Below are 20,296 nucleotides of genomic sequence, written 5' to 3'. Positions count from 1 at the left end.
AGCGCTATCTATGGTTTTTACTAAATAATATTTTAGGAATAATAAAATAAAGGAAATATATTTTCTTTACATGTATATGTATATGTTTGTAGCTTTCGTACAATATAGTTTTAAATTCGACAGACGATGCTGTACAAATTTTAAGGTTCAAATCAAACCAAATTAAATACTCATTATTGTGCAGAAAAATAAAAAACAAACAAGGAAAATATTTCGAATATGAAGAGCACGATAAGCGGCCTTAAGCAGTGATCTCTTGCAGACAACCTGGTGGGCAAGGAAACGAAAGGATGGTTAATTAGTTAAATTATTTTTATAATGTTATAGCAGATTGATGGTTCGCCTGATGATCGTTTGTTCACCTCTGCCCAAGATTTGCAGAGGTAGGATTGTAATAAATGGGGATAAGCAAACGGTTATACATGATAGGGAAAAGGTGAGGAAAAGGATACGGGCGTCTGGTTAGCAAAATAGTTATATTGTCCAATTTAAATAAAATTTATTAGAAAAATGTACAAAATCAATTGTATTTCAGTACAATTAATGAAAAACTGCTTATCTCTAATAATAAAATAGAATGATACATAGACATTCTTTAATTTTCCATTAATACATCGTATATAGAATCTTATACTTATTTAATGTCTTTATTTCACATTACTACACGTATAATAGAAGAAGTAAATTTGCTGAAACAAAACCCAGCAATTACACGTCACATGTAATAACACAGAAAATTTACTAGCTTCCCTCCCGCATCTTCGCCCGCGTGGTTAGGTTATTCCCATGAGTTGAGGTGTCTAAATTGAGGATTATGGTGTGTACCCTCATAGGATGTCTGTGTCCCAGCAGTGGGAACATATATGGGCTGATGATGAATGAATGATGAATGAATCACGATATAGTAATATACTAGGCTCACTATATCTAGCCAGCAAATCACATCATAAAACCATTCCATTGAGCCGTGAAAGAAACTCAAACGTTTACATATTAAAATTAGAAACACGACGACGTCACATCTATACTTACATAATCTTTGACATTAATTAGAATTAATTTTCACATTGAAGATAACACATCATGTTGAACAGAAACAGAATTAATTCGTGAATTCGTAAAATAATTCATGCGTGAGACGATATTGTGTCTATTTTAAAGTACCTAATAAAAGGAAAATAATGACGGGTAAAGCTCCTATTAACTAAAACTTTTTCGTTATTTAAGAATATGAACGTTATATTAGAAAGAAGAAGAAAAATATATTTAACCCACACACAACAGATCATACTACAGTAACAATAAATTTGAAAAGAAGATAATCAAAAATTAATGCTTACAACTATTATGTGGCTGCGTGTGCCAAAAAAAATGCCACTCAGGGAACCCGAAGCATAATGCCCTAGTTCTGATTCATTAACTGTAACCTTGCTCAGTCAATAGACACAAAACAAAAATATTGTTTATAATCGAAGCTATAGTTCTTGATTTATTAGAGATCTAGATAGATTCTTGAAGATTAGCAAACGCAAACAAACTCTTCAGCTTTATATCACAATCATGCATTAAAATTATTTTTTACGAAATTAAAAAATAAATTTATAGAATTTCGTCTGCCCAAATTATTCAATTTTAAATAAAAATAGTCATTAAACCATATATTCATTAAAATTTATTATTGGCATCTCCTATCATTTTTATAATATTTGTAACCACACAAGTGAAGTGTCTCCCGCAAAAATTTGCTTTCATTTTTTGGCAGGCGTTTTAAATTTGAATAGGTCACCACTCACCACAATGGTCACCAAATTTAAATTTAAATGAACAACTAAATGCCTTTTATATGTATTTTGTTAAATTTATATTTTTTTAAATGCTGATCGTTTCAGTTTTGAAGCAAAAGCACCAAATTACTTTAATTTCAGAAAAATTGTAATCTTGGTAATTCTATTATGTGATGCAGGTAAATGTTCAAGACTTATTGAATTTAAAATTATTTATAAAAACGAAAATAAATCACCAAACGTGATGGTAAGCCTAAAACTCGTGAAGTGAAACTCTAATTACATCGTCTCAAATTTTGTTGGTCTGTGTATCGCATGTCGCGTGACGGTCGGCCGGGGGTAGGGAAAGGGAAAGGCGCTCGTCAGAGCCGAGGCCAATACGGAGGCTTCAATACGGTAGTTAAATATCTATAATGTGAAAAAAAAGTTTAACTTTTACCGTGGTTTCATAAAACCACACAATCCTTTTTTTACATGTCTTTAATGGGGAAACACACCACATGTGAAGCTGGGGCCGACAACTAGTTTTTAATAAATAGAGAACTAAGTTCGTAAAGCTCAGTTACATTGGTTCAGTTGTTAATAACGAAAGAGATCGCATTTATTGAAAAAAATCTCTATTAGTTTTCATCAGTTCACTACTATGATTTCAAATGTATATTAATTACTATCTCTAAACGAAAGATGCGCCATTTTTAATATTATTTCAGTAATTCCAGTAATGGTTCGTTACTTAAGTGATTGGAGATGTTTTCTCTATAGAAGCACTATATTTTTTTATTTAACTCATAGTAAAATTAAATCAACACAAATAGCATATTAACTCAATTTAATTACAATGTACTAATGACATTGAATTTTTTGGGGCATAGCAAGGAAAAAGGCAGGCCTGATGTTATGTGGTCACCACCGCTCGTAAACACTTGTAACATTAGTAGTTACAGGTGCTTTGCTAGCCTTTTGATGGAAATTCGCTATTTTCTTTAAGGTCCCAAAGTCATAATGGCTCTAGGACACCGCATGCAATTATATGACATTTAGTAACCAAACCTGAGTTCACTAAAAACAATGAATGCTATTCCACGCTCGAAATTTGAATTATTGGAAACATTTTTCAATCAAATTCTAAATTCAAATTTGACATCCATGATCGATGAACGCAAATTAGAAGCCAACAAGAGCATCCACCACCAATTGACATTAAAGCAAAAACAACAAAAAAAAATTAATTCCGAACTAAAAATGAAACAGACTAAGCACCGAAGCTTGAACTCATTAACCCCTGCTATTTTATTTCACTTGCCGTAGTAAAACTTTAAAACACCAATGAGAACTTTGAAAAGAATTGCAGTAAAAGTAGAGGAGGGCGGGCGGGCGCTGTAAATTTCTCGCTTCAAAAATTGCTTAATTACTATAGCTACTATGAAATTTCATGAATAATTGTGTGTTAGGGCCGTGACGTAAGTGTTTCAGCACGGTAATTGTCGGTAAAATCGCTGCTGATATTAATTGCGAACGCAAACGAATATTTTAGTAGCACGTGTTTGGGGGTTAATTAATTTTTTATATATTGTCAACAGCTTTGCATTACGATTTGTAGATATACGGGTGCCTGTGTGCTAAACTAGTGTTATTACCTATAAAATTAATCAATAATCAAACTAAACTTCGCTCATACACATTTCAGATATTTTGAAGTATTACAATTTACATGAAAATAGTAGTAGAAAATAAGATAGCAGGATGGGTTTTTGTCGCATAATCCAAAGTCATACGTCATACGTCATCAACGTAAACTCTTTCTTTATAATGGATGAACAAATGAAAAAAAAACTTAATTGCATTAAAACTTATAAAACTTAACGTAACAGACAATAGGTAATGCAAAAAAATACACACAATAGGCTTAATAAAAAAAAAGTCGCGTTTGTTCCTATGTATGTATGTATGCTTAGAACTTATAACTACCAAACGAAGCCGCGGGAGAAAGGTAGTAGATTTTAACAGATTTATTCCAGACAACCCAAAAGAAAAATATAAAATAATGATACTGCAATATAAATTAATAATTATTCGTTAACAAAGTCCAACTAAACACTTTTCCCATTATTCTAACCGTCCAACGAAACTGTGAAAAAATCCGCCATCACTAATTAACTAAATTCACGTACATTCAACTGTATTTACTTCAACTGGCGAACGATTTGCATTCAATAGTTATTAGTGAAATATAAACAAAGGCTCGTAATCACCGTAGGCCGCTATTTATATAACTTATCTACACAAAAGCCTACTCACAGTATGATTAATCAGTAAGATTCAGCTACATTGGACTGGCAAAAAATTAATAAATAAATTTTCTAAAGCATTCTGAACACTCGTGGGCTATTCTTGTACAGATTCTTGAAATTGGTTATCAAACAATTTCAAGAAACGGAAGAAAGTTATCAATTCGATGGATTTTTTTGTGTTTGTTACGTCATTACTTTTTACTAGATGTACCAATTTTCATGATTCCTTAAATTTTGTTTAGTTCTAACAATTTGAAGGCAGTTTTTCACTTCTTACAGAAAATACGTATATTTTGTTAAAATATCTATCCTTCATTTTCACTATTCACTAAAAACATTTTTCGTGTTATTTACAAAAAAACACACTGCCTAAGATTTTTAACCTAAATTTACCTCTGCGAATGTTCATGGGCGTCGGGCAACGCTTGCCAGGCGAACCACCAGCATAGCTGCCAGCTACGACAAAACATGCCCGATAATAACCAAGATAATATGAAATATATACAAAATACTATAACAAATGAATATTATTCACTAAAATCTAAAACCACATCTACACAACAAACACAAACAATCATTCATATTTGGAGCCGCCGCCCCAAAGAGATGAGTTGTATGTAAATGAACACGTGATTAGCGAACGGGCTGTGATCGAATTATGGCTTAACGAGCAGACCCTGATTGTCGAGTTATATGCAATATGTATGTTGTGGTGTGCTGCACCTTTATATCTCTTTTCAGTTATGGAAGGTTTCTTATAAGACTGTGTCTATAATCAAAGGTTTAGAGATACCTTAGTATAGACTAATATAATAAAGAGGAGACTTTTGTTTTTTTTGTGTGTTTGTAATGTTTTCACACAAAAACTACTGGACCGATTTCAAAAATTCATTCACCAGTAGAAAGCTACATTCATTTATTGATATAAGCTATGTATATGCCACGAGCGAAGTCGAGGCTGAGGATAAAGGCCTTAAACACATCCCCTGACAATAGTGACTATTAATATAAACATTAAAAAAATAATACAAAAAGAATCACTTCATTTATTACATTCTAGTAATATTTGATTCATTTCAAATATTAAAAAAAGTCCGCAGTCGGTAGGATTCGAACCTACGCTCCCAGAGGGAATCTGATTTCTAGTCAGACGCCTTAACCGCTCGGCCACGACTGCATGCACAGTGCTAATGAAATTGAGCCTCATTTACAAATCTCGTTTACATTATGTAATAAAAAAATAGTTAATATATAGATATGTTATAATAAAATAGTTAAAATTGAAATAGTTTTGCTCTGATTTTAACACACAGTTAATTTTAATTGACAACTTACACTTGTCACCACATAAACGACTGAACGGATTTTGATGATATTCAGGAGACCTTATGTACTAGAATAACATTTAAGCTATTGAAATAATTTTAAAGCTATTGAGATAAATCTTATCATCATCTTACCAATACTATAAACGTGAAAGTTCGTTCACACATCCGAATGTGTATAAAATTCTGTACAGAGACAGATTATAATCTGTATTAGCACATGCTTCCTTATTCCTCAGTACCACGCGAAGCCACGGGCTCCAGTTTCTCCAATATACTTAAATGTAATTAACTCGAAAACAAATTTAAGCAAAATTGACGGCATCTAGACCAATGTCACCAAAAGTTTTTATGGTAGCTATATAGAATACCTTTGTTATGTCACAGCGGGCAACTGAACTGGTGGTTCGCCTGATGGTAAACGATCACCACCGCCCATGAACATTCGCAGAGGCACAAACCTCTCAAAATGCGCTGTCCGCTTTTAAGGGATAAGGAATAAGGAAAGGATTGATGACTGGAAAGAAGGAATGGACTGGGAAGGGCTAGGAGAAGGAAATAGGCTTCCGCCTCCCCCAATCACCGTACGAAACAAGCAAGCTATTATTTCATTCCGGTTTTCTGTGGGGGTGTTGTACTTTCCCGGTGCGAGCTGGCCCAATTCGTGCCGATGCATGCTCGACTCCCACAAATAAAAGCTTTCCAAAATTGAATCTCTAACTATGCCATCGATTACTTAAGAACTGCCATATCTATGCTATCAACCACTTCTAATATTGTCAATTAGGCGACAATTGTCGGTCCTTGAAAAGTTCTAACGACTATTCTATTACTGATACAATATTCCATTTCGTATAAACACCGCTCATACATAAAGACCATGGGGAATGAAAAGCCCCTACACTGAAGATACCTTTGACAAAAAGAAAACTCGCAGCCGGAACAAAAGCGACGAGACAAAGGGTTTTATAATTCGTTCCTGAATCTAGATTCTCTCCTTTAGGGGTTAATTAGTGGCAAAATACACTTTACGTGAACTAGGAATGAATTAATTTATCGACTCTTTGTTATATCCCTGTAATTTTTGTATTAGAAGCTAACCCTAAGTGAGTTCGGTTTCAAGTATACTGTACTGGCTGTTGTCTGCAGCTTCACCTGCGTGGTCTAAGTAAATTTTCGTGGTACAAACTTCCATCCCTTTTGAGTTGAATTTATCAAAATCGTTATTTAGCGAATGTGTACATAAGATTGACATCTGCATGCCAAATTTCAGCCCTATCGGTCTAGTAGTTTGGGCTGTGCGTTGAAATTTCAGTCAATCAGCCACCTTTACCATTTTATCACCAGCCACTATTACCCTCTTTTTATTTTTTAATGTTTTGGTATATTTGTAGTAAGTGAAATAGTCCTTTCTTATGACCAGATCAGTCATCACATAGGGGAACAGTGTTCAATCAGGAGAAAATATGGGCTTATAATAATGAAGACCAGTATAATTACCACCATGATTTGTAATTAACAATATTTTATTATACAATTTAAATACAAAGTTCATGTCTTTGTTCTCATTAGATACACTTATGCCTACTTGACCAAATGGATTTTTTTTATTTACCCTTAATATACTTCTTCCAAAACAAAGGCAGATAGTAAAATAAACGTACAAATTAGATATAAAAGAATTGTCAATGACAGGTCGATTGAAAGTTTTGAAAATTCGCCCCGCCATTGCGGACATTATACACAACAAAGGCAGATCCAAATAGTTTACGATTTCAACATAATAACCCCACAATAGAACAGAAGAAAATGTTAAAAGAATATATGGAAAATTACTTTTAAAATCGCTTAGAGATGGTTTCCAAGAAAATATGCAAGCATATGTACGAGCAAACAGTCCTACCGTTCCTGAGCCAACACTGTTCAAACATTTTAAGCTCCTTTACTCTTACTGTGTGCTTTTTAAATATCTCCTCAAAGAATTTTCGTATTAGCCATATTAGAAATAGGAATTGTCTCTTTACCAAGGCGATTTGAGATTGCTGCAGCACCGGTATTAAGAAGCATCGGCATAATGTTTTTAAAATAACACTGACTTATTTATTATGAAACAAAAAGAAATAAATGAATTTTACAATAGAACATCTGCTTATTTATCTACGAGTACAATAAAATTATTTATATAATTAACAGTAAGGGTACTGACTCAATTATAGCAATCCAGTCATTCTAACTATGGGTTTACCGGGAAAATTTTACGGGATTTCAAAAAAAGTGATTTCATGGATTTTACATACAAGGAAAAGTGTTAAATAGGCTTTTATCATTGCCAACTGACGAAATCGTCCCTTTTCTATACAAGTATTTAAAATGTTATATAACCCAGAATTGTACCAGAATCAAGTGTAACAGATAGAAATAAAACTGTTAAGGTTTTGTCATAAAGACAGTGTTCTTAGCGTGCGTCAGAGCGCTACCCTGACGCCGCTTTATGACGCCGAAGTGTATTGTACTGCACGGTAATATACCGTCAAGACCGACAACGCTCTGACTCTAAGTACGCGCTATATCTGTCGCAGTCATTAGCCCATAGTACAACACAATTCGACGTCATAGCGCAGCGTCAGGTTAGCGATCCGTCGTAAGAAGGCTTTCTATATGGCAAAACCATTACAGCTGATTCAATAAAAGTGAAAGTATGTGGTTGTAAATAATTTAAGTTTTTGTACAACATACAGAGCAGTCGTGGCCGAGCGGTTAAGGCGTCTGACTAGAAATCAGATTCCCTCTGGGAGCGTAGGTTCGAATCCTACCGACTGCGGACTTTTTATTTTGAAAATTTTTCATACATTGAACTTGTTAAAAATGGAGGTCATCGCGAAATAGAGATTAAATGGTCCGATTTTACTCATTTTATCCAATGCAAATCTACTTTACTGATTTGAGTGAATTTCACATTAAGGTTTATAAAATTTATATTTATGGACATTGAGAAGGATTTAGAAATTTAAGATAAACAGCGAACGGAAACTAATAAATTGTATTTTAATTAAGTAAAAACATAACCTCCAGCACCCAATCTTACTTTCAAAATCAGACAAATCAAAAGTGTTAAAGCATTTTCAAGAGTGGCTACTCTTCTAAAAAAGTACAAAAAAAGTTCCGCAGTCGGTAGGATTCGAACCTACGCTCCCAGAGGGAATCTGATTTCTAGTCAGACGCCTTAACCGCTCGGCCACGACTGCTGCACGAAGTGTTCAAAATGGATCATTTGTTAAAACCTAGCACTTTCACCTTATTGAATCAACTGTTATTAAACCTTATTTACACCGAACTACAGCGTTGATAAATATTCATGGACTTCGTAATGGAAGTTTATGTTTATGTATCCATCTATCGGTGTAAAGAAAGTTTCATTTATTAATTATGCTACTTAAACAGCGAGTGAACTACAGAATTTGAATATTTAGTTGACATTGCGAGACATTGAAAAAGACCTTGTCTAGAGCTTCAGTTTTGTCCATTACCAAATTATAAATCCCAAGATCTTCTCTTCTTATGTGACTTACCTGCGTGAACATGGATTTTTTAAGTACCATTGAAGGCACGGTGTCGGCAGTTCACGATTATTTTCTTTTGTTTAGTTTATCGTAATATTTCTTGAAAGGAACAGACCTTTGAATAATTTCAAAAGTAATCTAGATACTGAAACCGTCTTGAATATAAAGTAATTTGTTTGGATAAAGATCGATATTATAGGCTCTAACTTCTTTAATAACTTTTTAATAATTAAACAGTATTTGTAACGATATAACTTTACCTAATAGCTGGACATAATATAGTGTAGCGGCATTTTTTATTGTTATAAGTATACAATATTAGTTTGTTTTTACAAATATTTCGCCACACTGCTAAACAGTTTGTTGACAGTGTGCAGAATTTAATCTTATAAATATTGACTTACTAGCTGCGCCCCGCGGTTTCACCCGCATAAGTCCGTATTTCGTAGAAATATAGTGATAAAATTTTTTTCTTTATTCCAGTTGTCCAGCTATGTACCAAATTTCATTGCAATCGGTTCAGTAGTTTTTGCGTAAAAGAGTAACAAACGCACACACATCTTTGCAGCTTTCGCATTGATAACATTTATGGGATAACTTTGACCTTTGACAAAATGTTTCTTTTTAGTATACTATTTATTAAAACTATTTTTAATTTATTATCATCAAGAACAATGAGGTATGTGTTACGAATTTTTGGTATAATATATTTACCAGTGCGTCGTTCATAACAATTTTTCACAGATGGCAGGGCTAAGTATGTAGTAATTAAATTTGTACATACTGATATTATTACAAAGGTATTTGTCCTTGGATTTATTATTGCAAGTTTTGTAGAAAACCTTAATTTTTGTTTCATAAAATATAACTAATACACTCATAGATAACGTGGCTTTCTATTCGTAAAATAAATTTTACCCAATATTTTTAATGTTTACGCCTTATAACAGCACATACTAACAGATTCGCTTACCCCTTTACGATATAAGTACATATTTAAATGGAAATCTTGTATTTTCCAGGAACAGTACAATTTGTGAGAACGAAAAAATACGAAATATTGGTATTTAAAATACAATAATAATTAAATAAAGGATAGATGGGCAATATAAATATAAATTTATGCATTAAAAAACCTCCTAAACAAAAGGTTCCTTAGCTCACGAACTAAATCATTAATAAAAAACATTATAATACCGTTTATTTCAACATAAAACAAATACAACCTAATAGACATCGAGTTATACAAATTATGTAGGTATATTAAGTTTTATGTTATAACAAACATAAATATCCATAGATAATTCACTTTTTAACACTAACATTACCGTATAAAAACCTCTAATTGTATTAAATAGTTGCTTGTGTGAAACTTTGTAAAAAGCAATACAATAAGTAAAAGCTGTTAATATAGTGTGGTAGAAACTTCCCATCGGTTTGGAGGTTCGGAAGATACAAAACTTTGTTAGCGGCAATCCAGAGGATTCTCCCTGTCAGCGAAAGGTTGTATAGCCCTGGAGTCGCTTAAGATTGGAAGGTTATTAAAAAAATAAATATTTTTACAGCATCTCGTAAATTATATTCTCCTATCGTGTAATGTCTAATGTATTTACGACATTGGAGCCTTCTATTTAAGACCAGGACCGCAATGATACCATATATTAACGGCTTTTTTTTATTATTTCCACTTACATTACAATAATTATTTCAACATTTCCGCTGTCCTTATCACTGTCCGGGATTTAAATTACTTATCTACTTAGTGGAAAAATCTATAACCGAACGAAATCGTGAACTACAAGCGAAAACCAAATAATAATGCACGAATATCATCTTTCAAAGATGCATGCTACAGATAACAAATCTGTCAATCTTCATTGAAAATAGTATTGTCATTTCATATACCTACACATAACTAAATGACATTTGTTTATTTCAACTATGTAAGAGTAATATTATCATATAACTATTATATCACTATCAACGTTCATGAAAATAGAATTAATAGAATAACAAAAACATCACTAGCTCTTAGACTACACGCGTGAAAGTCAGCAATGAGTTATTTGTTTGACTGTTTCCTAAAGTCATAGTGGTTTCCCCGCAGGATCAGTTGAGTGTTCTGCGTAGAATTAATTATATTACCCATTACCTATACTAAGATACTATAATGCTATCCTATACATAACATATCTTATGAATATACAAAACTAGATTTTACCCATCTCAGTCTATGTAAATGAACGTTTTGATGTGGACACTGTGTTTATAATAGTTTAAAAAAACTAAAAAACACGCTTTAACAAAAATCATATTTTGCAAATTGAAAAATGGAATAATTTTATCAAATTAGTGTATTGTCATCGGTCCTCAATAAATCTACAAAGTTTGAACGAAATCTGGCCGTTTAAAGTGGGTCAAAATCGCGCCCAAAGAAGTCGATTACAAACAAACATACAGGTGAAGCTAATAAAAAGCGTGTGAAAATAAGAAATGATACTTCTCATTACGGAACACAAAGTAGCTAGCTACTCGGAACAATTAAACTCTACGAAAAACCGGCGGTCCTAAGGAAGAAGACTCCAGACTATGTACTCCAGATTCTATGATGGAACCAAATTTCAGCTTCCTGTCAAACACAAAAACAATCACGTGAAACGGTTGAAAACCCACATGTTTATTGAGTTGCAAAACCATAAGAAAACTCAGTTGAACTGAGTTCCTCCTTAGTTTTTGGAATCATTTGCTAAAGCACAATGTGTGCGTTTTTTGGAGGCAGAAAAAAAAAAAAAAATGGTTGCCTGTAAAGTTTTACGGGCGAAGATTTTACGTGACAACGTCTTTTTCTCGGTAGAATATTTATTGATATGAATACTATTAAATTGCACAATAGGAACAAGGAATTGAATGAAAATAAGAATTGCACAAATTTTAACTATAGAAAATACATTTTGTTTACTAAAAAGACAGAGACAGACACAAGCACGCGCCGATTCAATGCGCCTAATTCTCTAGTGCTGCGCGCGCGGCGGACCGATCATAGTTCGGTGACTCATCGTAACGTTACCGGGCGTTACACTTTTTCATGAGTGACTCCGAGCCGCAACCTAATTTAAGACGTTGTCACGTCAACAAAGAGTTAGAGTAACTTTCTGCTTCCTAACATGTTAGGCGAGGTAAGAGCATATGCATGCTTAGGTAACGATTCTTAACATTCTGCGAGTGGGATACATATTGAACTGATAAAAGGACTTGCTTGGGGTTAAAAGCTGGTTGGACGGCTCACGTATAGCTAGGATCCAGTGGCTGATGATGCAGTGGCACTGCGCAGGAGTGATTGGGAAAACGGCAATCTGTGTCGGAATAAGTGGGAGTTTTTGTTGTCGGAGGTCGTGGCGCCAGATGATTTGTAACCAAGTCATTAATATCAAAAGTATCACGTCACATCAAAAATCTCGGCGCTTGTAGGTACTTTGATCCATACCAATTCCTATTTTGAATTCTATTATTCATTTCTAAATAATAAACTACTATTCTTATAAAGAAAATTAACTTTAATAGTGATTACTTATATTACATTATAAATATAAGTACTGACCCACTTTTCTGCTTTGATTAACATAAGCTCGGTCAAGGCGATATCGAGAGAGCGATTGGACCTTTTTATAGAGAGAGTGTAGAGCAGTCGTGGCCGAGCGGTTAAGGCGTCTGACTAGAAATCAGATTCCCTCTGGGAGCGTAGGTTCGAATCCTACCGACTGCGAAGCTTTTTGCATTTTGACCGACCTTATAAAGTACAATTTACAAAAAAAATTTTTGGCTTAAAAGTCATACAAAAGTTTATGTTGGATTCAGAAAATCCTGAGATGTAATTATTCATGAATATGAGTATAAAAGACAACATAACAAAAAATAAAAAAACAAGTCCGCAGTCGGTAGGATTCGAACCTACGCTCCCAGAGGGAATCTGATTTCTAGTCAGACGCCTTAACCGCTCGGCCACGACTGCTTTTCTTCGCATGTCAAAATATGCGTACAAGTCCATACATTTATATTTTTAACAGTCATCAAAAGTGAAAGTCAGTGTAATAAATAAGTTTAATTACCCTTGACATAAAATCAAGAAACAAAAACAGTTGCTTTCAACATATTAACGGCGCTACTTTCTTTTTTTTTTATAATCTGCATAAATTATCTGTTCTTAAGAAAATCGTTACTATTTCATATTTTTTTATAATCTATAGTTGGTGCGTATGACCGTAGCGCTTCTCTACTGCGCCAGTGAGTTTCATTCTACGTCTTCTCTGGAACAGACCACGCATAGATATTTAAAAATTCATAATTAAATTATTTACAAGTTTTTTGAACCCAAATCATTTTGTAATTTCACCGACAGACTTTCTTATATCAGTTATCATCCGCTAAACTCAGCTATTATATCAATTACTGAAATTTAGCAATATTCACAGTAAGCAATTCACTTATTATCAGTATATCAGTCTTTTCTATAAAAATTTCACCCTTATATAAAATTTCTAAATAAACTAAATATCTATTGCTCATTAGAGGATAAAACAAATAACACAAATTATATTTTATATCATAAGTAAGTCTGTATCCCGTAGGAATATCGGGATAAAGTTGCCTATAATATGTTATTCAAGCTGTCTAGCTGTCTACGTACCAAATTTCGTTGCAATCGGTTCTGTAGTTTTTGCGTGAAAGAGCAACAAACACACACATATCCTTTCAAACTTTCGCATTTATTATACTAGCTGCGCCCCGCGGTTTCACCCGCGCAAGTACGTATCTCGTGGGAATATCGGGATAAAAAGATGCCTATATGTTATTCCAGTTGTCCAGCTATCTATGTACCAAATTTCATTGCAATCGGTTCAGTAGCTTTTGCGTGAAAGAGCAACTAACACACACACGTCCCTACAAACTTTCGCTTTTATAATATTAGTAGGATAGGAAGTAGGAAGTAGGTATATTTATATACTACCTAAGTATTGCAAAGACTCACGAAATTTGCCGGATAATCTTACAAACAAACAACGTAACAAATTAAATGCAATCAGTTAATTCGAAACAGGATTGCAATTCTAAACTTATAATCGTAGGATTATACCCGAAATCCGTCATTCTTCCTATAAAATAATCCCATCGTAATCTTCAATTATCTTTACTGGGGGAAAACACACTAATTACAATGGATTATAAGCATTATTTATCTTTTTAAACAGCGATTTATCACGTTTGCAAATTCCAATCTTCAATCATAAAAATCATAAATTGTTATCATTAAATTTATTTATTGAAAAAGACCTTGAAACAAAAGCATAATTTGCGTAGTGAGAACATAAAGGGCTTTAATGAAGAAATATAAACCGGCAAAATATCTATATTTATCAGATGGAGCTATACATTTTATCTCTATTATGTTTACGCTGATGAAATAATATCAGACTTTGAAAAGATCATTACAAATAAGACCGATTTAATTGGAAACGGTTGTGATTAACGAAAATAGGATTATTACCGGATGTTTTGATATAAATGATCACCTTAATTTAGTTATTTATTATCATTAGACACTATATTGTTGTTGAAGGTATGGCGTTGCCGCGCCGTGTGTGGTTTACCCAGTCTATATGTGAACTATTTAATAGTACTAATTAAGTATTATACATCTTTAACAAATATACATAATTATTATTTTCTTAGAATTGTATTTTTACCCTGTCACATATCCTGAGCATTTTTATGTATAGAAATCTTAATTATTGTATCAAAGTATTATTCGCATTATACTAATTGGCAATCCAGCTATAACTAATCTAACTTAACCACTGTCCCAAATTCAACTCCATTAAGTCCTAAAGTCTTTCCATATCTGATAAAAGAATAACGTTCACTTATCTCTAAACAATCATCTTTGCTCAACCCAAAATATAACAAACAAAAGCAAAATTCAGTTCAATTTATCACCACTATTTCACAAACTCATAATTTATGTAAGATTTTGGGCGTTCGTAATCCGGCGACCAAACTTGGTAGCTATTTAGTTTAGCGGTCGAGCTAAGCGCAGTTTGATACTCGGCTCACGATGCTGGCCTATTTGCTTTATTTACGACGCCAGTTCTGTTGTTGGAGACTAAGAGATTATTACGATTTTAACCCGCTCTAATGGCCCTCTATTAGCTGAGTTATAACGATAAGATTATTGTATATTTTGGTTCCCATGCCTATCTTTGTTTTGAGCTGGGTTTTGTTTTGGTCTTTATCTGGCGTGATAACGTAATCTAGTTCTTAATGACTGATTACATTGTATACGATTTTGTTTATAACATATTTGTAATAACTCATGAAAGTGTATGACTTTGGCAGAAACATGTACATTCTGTATTCGATTTACCAGAGTTACATTAAAATTCATGACGCTTATTTTGTTTGCAGTTGAAAACATTATGTATAAAGATATTTTCATGAACTGTTTTTTAATCTGGGAAGATCCCAGTGAACTCTAATAAATAACTTATTCTATAGGTAGAATCCTCCTAAAAGACCTCCTAAAGGCTTTTTGTAGTTAATTTTTTTACATATTTCGTTCTCTAAGTGACAGCTACCGTACTTGGATTTAAAAGTACATTAAAATAAAGAGTTTCTGAGAAATTCTACTTGACACACTTTTTGATTCGTCGCGCTTCTATACATCTATACCAGTAGAAGAGATAACAGTGATTTCCTTTAGGTCTGTATATTCAAAAGTAATTCGTCATATAATGACGTATGCTATACGTATGACATGATCATTTGATGCAAATCCAGTAGAAACGAGATTTTTCACCGGGGAAAATGTGGAGTGTGTCACTTTCTAACCTCTTACCAATCTCCAGACACAAAAGCATATCATAAAATTGCACCATTGAGACATGAAAGAAAAACAAACAAAATAATACACACACACACACACACACACACACACACACACACACACACACACACACCTCGCTCTACTAATATTTATTAGTGAAATGACATGACAATCTATAGTAATTGGTTTTAAAACTGTAACGCTATTAACATGCCCTTCTATCTCTTTAATCCATTGACATAGATATTGTACCAGCACGATTCAAACGCTATAGTTCCTATTGCTACCAAACCTACCTAAACAAACACACCGGTAGGTTCACGAAGGCACTTATCATCCAGTTCAAACCTCTAACCAAAAGTCTGATATCGGAAATAGAAAAACCGCAAACCATTGCATTGCAGCGAGCCAATACTCCACTCAAGTGGCGATCGATGGCCTGTCCACGCGGACATGGCTGCGGAACTGGGCAAGTATCAACCTTTAGACTACGATTATACTTTTGAAACCGTGCCTGTAATTACTATACTATTAGTTTCAAAAATTGTGAACGCATGTGACTGAAATTTGAAATTATTATGAAAAAGATGACCTAGATCCGTTGAGCTATATATGTTTTGGTATTAGGAACATAGGCGGAGGTTATATTTGTTGATTAGAATTTAAAGATTTAACATTTCCGAATTCTCTATCATCATAATAACTTTAAAACATCTCAAATATTTAACGGCAGACAATTGTAGTAGTCAATTTACGTTATATTGTATCAATTATGAATTAAATTTTAGCTACACGATAAAGCTTTTGAACAAAAATCCCAAATCTATCTTCCGTACTTCAAATGAGTAAAAGTGCATATAAATAAACACTGAAAAACTAAAAAAAGATTATAATCATCACGAAGCGTTCATTCCAATACTGTCCATTTTCATCAAACGCATGGAAAAATCGTTGAGGCAATATAAACCGCTTAAAAACGTAGTCGTGTAATCAACACTCGACGCCATCGATGCTAGTGTCCACGTGGTTTATAAATTTACATCGAGTTAAATCAAGCGGCCCGCTACGTTGCATAGCTTCCTAGGTCATAAATCGGGACCTAAATCGCTCTGTTAAGGCTACTCGAACATGTTCGCTCTAATACGCCACATCAGATAATATAAGTCTGAGAAGAAATGTACAGATGACCTAGAATCTAACAAAACGTGAAACGGTAGCCCCGTGGCATAAGCAGACATTGGAGACAATTCAGAATCAAAGATAATAATTAAAGAGTTGGCAACCAAGATTTATTATATTCGTAATTATTTTTAACAACAAACTAAACCGCGTTCAAATTATCAGAACCAGACTAAATTTAAATGGCAAGCACCAGATTTCAATTTAAAAAAAGAATCATAAAAAGCAGTCGAATTGAATACCTCCTTTTTTGAAGTCGTTTAAAAACAAAAACGTCCCATTTTTTATTTGTTATTTGTCATGCCCGTTCGGGTTTTATCACAACTGAAATGAAAAAACAAAACATTACGAAATAGTGACAGAGACCGTTATGTCCGCCCTAATACTGGCAGTCATAATCAAAATGCTGCGATATGCACTTTCTACCCACTGACTCTATGCGATTCTTTATTGGACGTGCGCATGGTGAAATGTTTAGCTTTCATCAGAAATCTATCAAAGAATAGTTTACTTTTGAATACAGATGTGACACTTTGATCAGTGACGCTGTACCACAAATAAATCAACTCAGAAGCAACTTTCCAATTTTTACGTTTAAATACAAAAAATCCTATACAGAGTAAATATTAATAAAATATATAAAAAGAACGTTAAGAAATTGCAGAAAAATCTAAAAAATTTAGAAGACTCGATCAAAACAAATAAAAATTACGTAATAGGTATGTATTCTAATAGTCCGTTATAACAACGAAATCGTCCATTACATGAAAGAATTTTCTTCCGAAGTAAACTTGTTTAATTGTATGGGTTATCTAATTAAATCACCAGTAATTTGAAACAGAACGTATTCATTTCCCATTAGTGAAATGAATTTTCAAAATTCACTCACATTTCAAAGGTTCACATAAACATAGAATATTATTGCCACTTACGAGTTTATCAGGCGCGGGAAGTCAATCGTTACTTTGACATCAAAGATAAAATCAAGAATCCCAGAAAAACATCCACCGAAAGAAGCCCGAGGGCACTCGAAATGACTCCAATCTGACACTTCACAACAAAAGACAGTGTGTACAATCCGGACGTGCGCTTCGAACATTGTCCGTTTGGACCGGGTAATTGGTTTGTCCGGTCAACACGGATACCCGGCACAAAAACAGTTGAACACTATTGTGAGTCTTACGCTTCCAGAGCTTCATTAAGAATATGATAGATGTCTACTACTAATTATATACTCTATTATAAACAAAACTTTACGTAGCACAGGTACGCAGATTTATCAATATTAGTGAATATATATGTTTTTAGTAATTTCCATACCAGTTTAGTTGGTCAAACTTCTGGAGAAATTGTTTAAATTTGCTTATCCTTAACGCCTATAGTCACTGTTCGCTTGCGGACATCATCTTTTCAGTTGGTGTTTATTTGACTCTTCAGTCCATATTAGTAAAATGATTCATACTTCTTCTTATATTTGGCATTAACATACTTACATCATTTCACATGCAATACATTTCACTTTCAGATTTATTCAATTAAAAACAATCTCGAATATTCATAAGGTTCCATGCAGCAGTCGTGGCCGAGCGGTTAAGGCGTCTGACTAGAAATCAGATTCCCTCTGGGAGCGTAGGTTCGAATCCTACCGACTGCGGAGCTTTTTTTTATATCACAGCGCAGAATTTATTAATCAAACAAAAGCAATGTTTGTATATTTTATTCTTATCGTCATCTTTCGTCAAGTTTTATTTACACCTATTTACCATATCTATTTGTTCTGACAGATACAGTTCCATTGAACTAAAATGCTTGGCCTTGGCTGTTATGTTGAGAGTAAAGCACTTTCACAATCGCTCCGCTTTGTTCAAATTAAGACATATATGCTCAGTGGTTTCGCATGATGATGATGATGATGATGATGACGATGAACCCCGAACTCTAGACTTCAGTCCTTGGCAGAGTATGAAAGCATTATAGTAAAAAATATCGTCCATGATTTAATCTAGTTTAGGAGAAAAGGATTATACACTTATCTCTGATGTATGAATGAAGGTTTTCGTCACAGTTGGTTTAATGAAACCTTTAGAATAATACTTAACCTTTACAACAATATTCCCAGCATGACTTTTAATAGCTTTCGGAATATTTAACTATAAATTAGAAACTGGAAGTAATAAACAATGACAATTCAACATAATATTTAGTTAAATTTTTCGCCATTTCAATGAAAAGTTGGTGGCAATGTCTGGAAAATAAACTGTATTTTTTTTTTCTTCCTAATTTTTATGTCAATGTATTAATCTATACGTAAACAATAAATTATTTACTACTTTAATTAGGTCTTAACCAGTTCCAAATACCTACTTGTAACACAAAATATATACTGATATGTGTACTGTATATGTCTATAATATATAAACATTGTTTTAAATATAAATAAAAAATGAAGCATACAGATATCATATTATCTTTATAAATATTATTTAATTCAATAATTGCCAGTAGGAAACCACGATACAACAAAGTGCAATAATCAACCTAAAAATTAAAGAGGTAAGTCATGAAATTCATGTCATTAATTTGAAAGAGTAGTTGTAGTTGAGGGATATTTGAAAGCCAAACAAAGAAGCGCCCCACACAATGCTATTTTACCTTCGGCCATTTAAGCAAAAGTGAATTTCACTCGAATTAAAACGAAGTATTACAACCGACCTCAATATCCAACAGTTCTTTGTAAAATACCGGCTCCATTATCTCGGGCATGGTAAAGACAAAAATTAAAATGACAAACGCGACAATTAATTCGTCACAAAGGCATATTCCGTATCGACGTTGTATTAAAAATACCAGAGCCGCTGTTTTTATTGGCATTTTATATGCTGCGGCATTACAGAGCTAGGGCGGGATTAATTTCTAACAATTTCAATGTTTTTTGTGGGTGTTGAGAGAATCCTGTCGTATTAACATTATAAGGGTGAGTTTGTGAGGGTGGATGTTTTTTAAATTGATTCGATCTGAAATGTTTGTTACTTTAAATAGTTCAGTCTAAGAGTTTAGTAGCGTAAACTTTGAAAAATGCTTCGTGTATACCTAAATCATACAGTGTAGAAAAACAAATACTCTTACTTATTATCTCTTTCAACAATATAAATACTAAACGAATATTTTTTATATTATCATTGTAACTGTGGTCTTAATGAAGTATTAAAGTCCTAAAATTTTTTGTCTATATGACATCTTTGTTTCCGGGTGATTCTGATTTCGGTTTAGACTTCGTTAG

At 33.4% G+C, this 20,296-nt stretch overlaps 6 non-coding genes across 6 annotated transcripts; 3 read left to right on the top strand and 3 right to left on the bottom strand.

Annotated features, from left to right (window-relative positions):
• Window positions 1-5,170: 5,170 nt before the first annotated feature.
• Window positions 5,171-5,252, bottom strand: Trnas-aga. The gene has a single exon. It is a non-coding gene; the product is annotated as a tRNA-Ser (tRNA).
• A 2,887-nt stretch (window positions 5,253-8,139) lies between these two features.
• Window positions 8,140-8,221, top strand: Trnas-aga. The gene has a single exon. It is a non-coding gene; the product is annotated as a tRNA-Ser (tRNA).
• Window positions 8,222-8,563: 342 nt separating this feature from the next.
• Trnas-aga lies at window positions 8,564-8,645 on the bottom strand. Its single transcript has one exon. It is a non-coding gene; the product is annotated as a tRNA-Ser (tRNA).
• A 3,996-nt stretch (window positions 8,646-12,641) lies between these two features.
• Window positions 12,642-12,723, top strand: Trnas-aga. Its single transcript has one exon. It is a non-coding gene; the product is annotated as a tRNA-Ser (tRNA).
• Window positions 12,724-12,887: 164 nt separating this feature from the next.
• Window positions 12,888-12,969, bottom strand: Trnas-aga. Its single transcript has one exon. It is a non-coding gene; the product is annotated as a tRNA-Ser (tRNA).
• A 5,619-nt stretch (window positions 12,970-18,588) lies between these two features.
• On the top strand, window positions 18,589-18,670 carry Trnas-aga. Its single transcript has one exon. It is a non-coding gene; the product is annotated as a tRNA-Ser (tRNA).
• Window positions 18,671-20,296: the final 1,626 nt, after the last annotated feature.

This window comes from Zerene cesonia, chromosome 1 (assembly GCF_012273895.1).
Source record: "Zerene cesonia ecotype Mississippi chromosome 1, Zerene_cesonia_1.1, whole genome shotgun sequence".
Classification (NCBI taxonomy): domain Eukaryota; kingdom Metazoa; phylum Arthropoda; class Insecta; order Lepidoptera; family Pieridae; genus Zerene; species Zerene cesonia.
The sequence above is the reverse complement of the archived record's forward strand: the minus strand, read 5'-3'. Positions and strand labels throughout refer to the sequence as shown.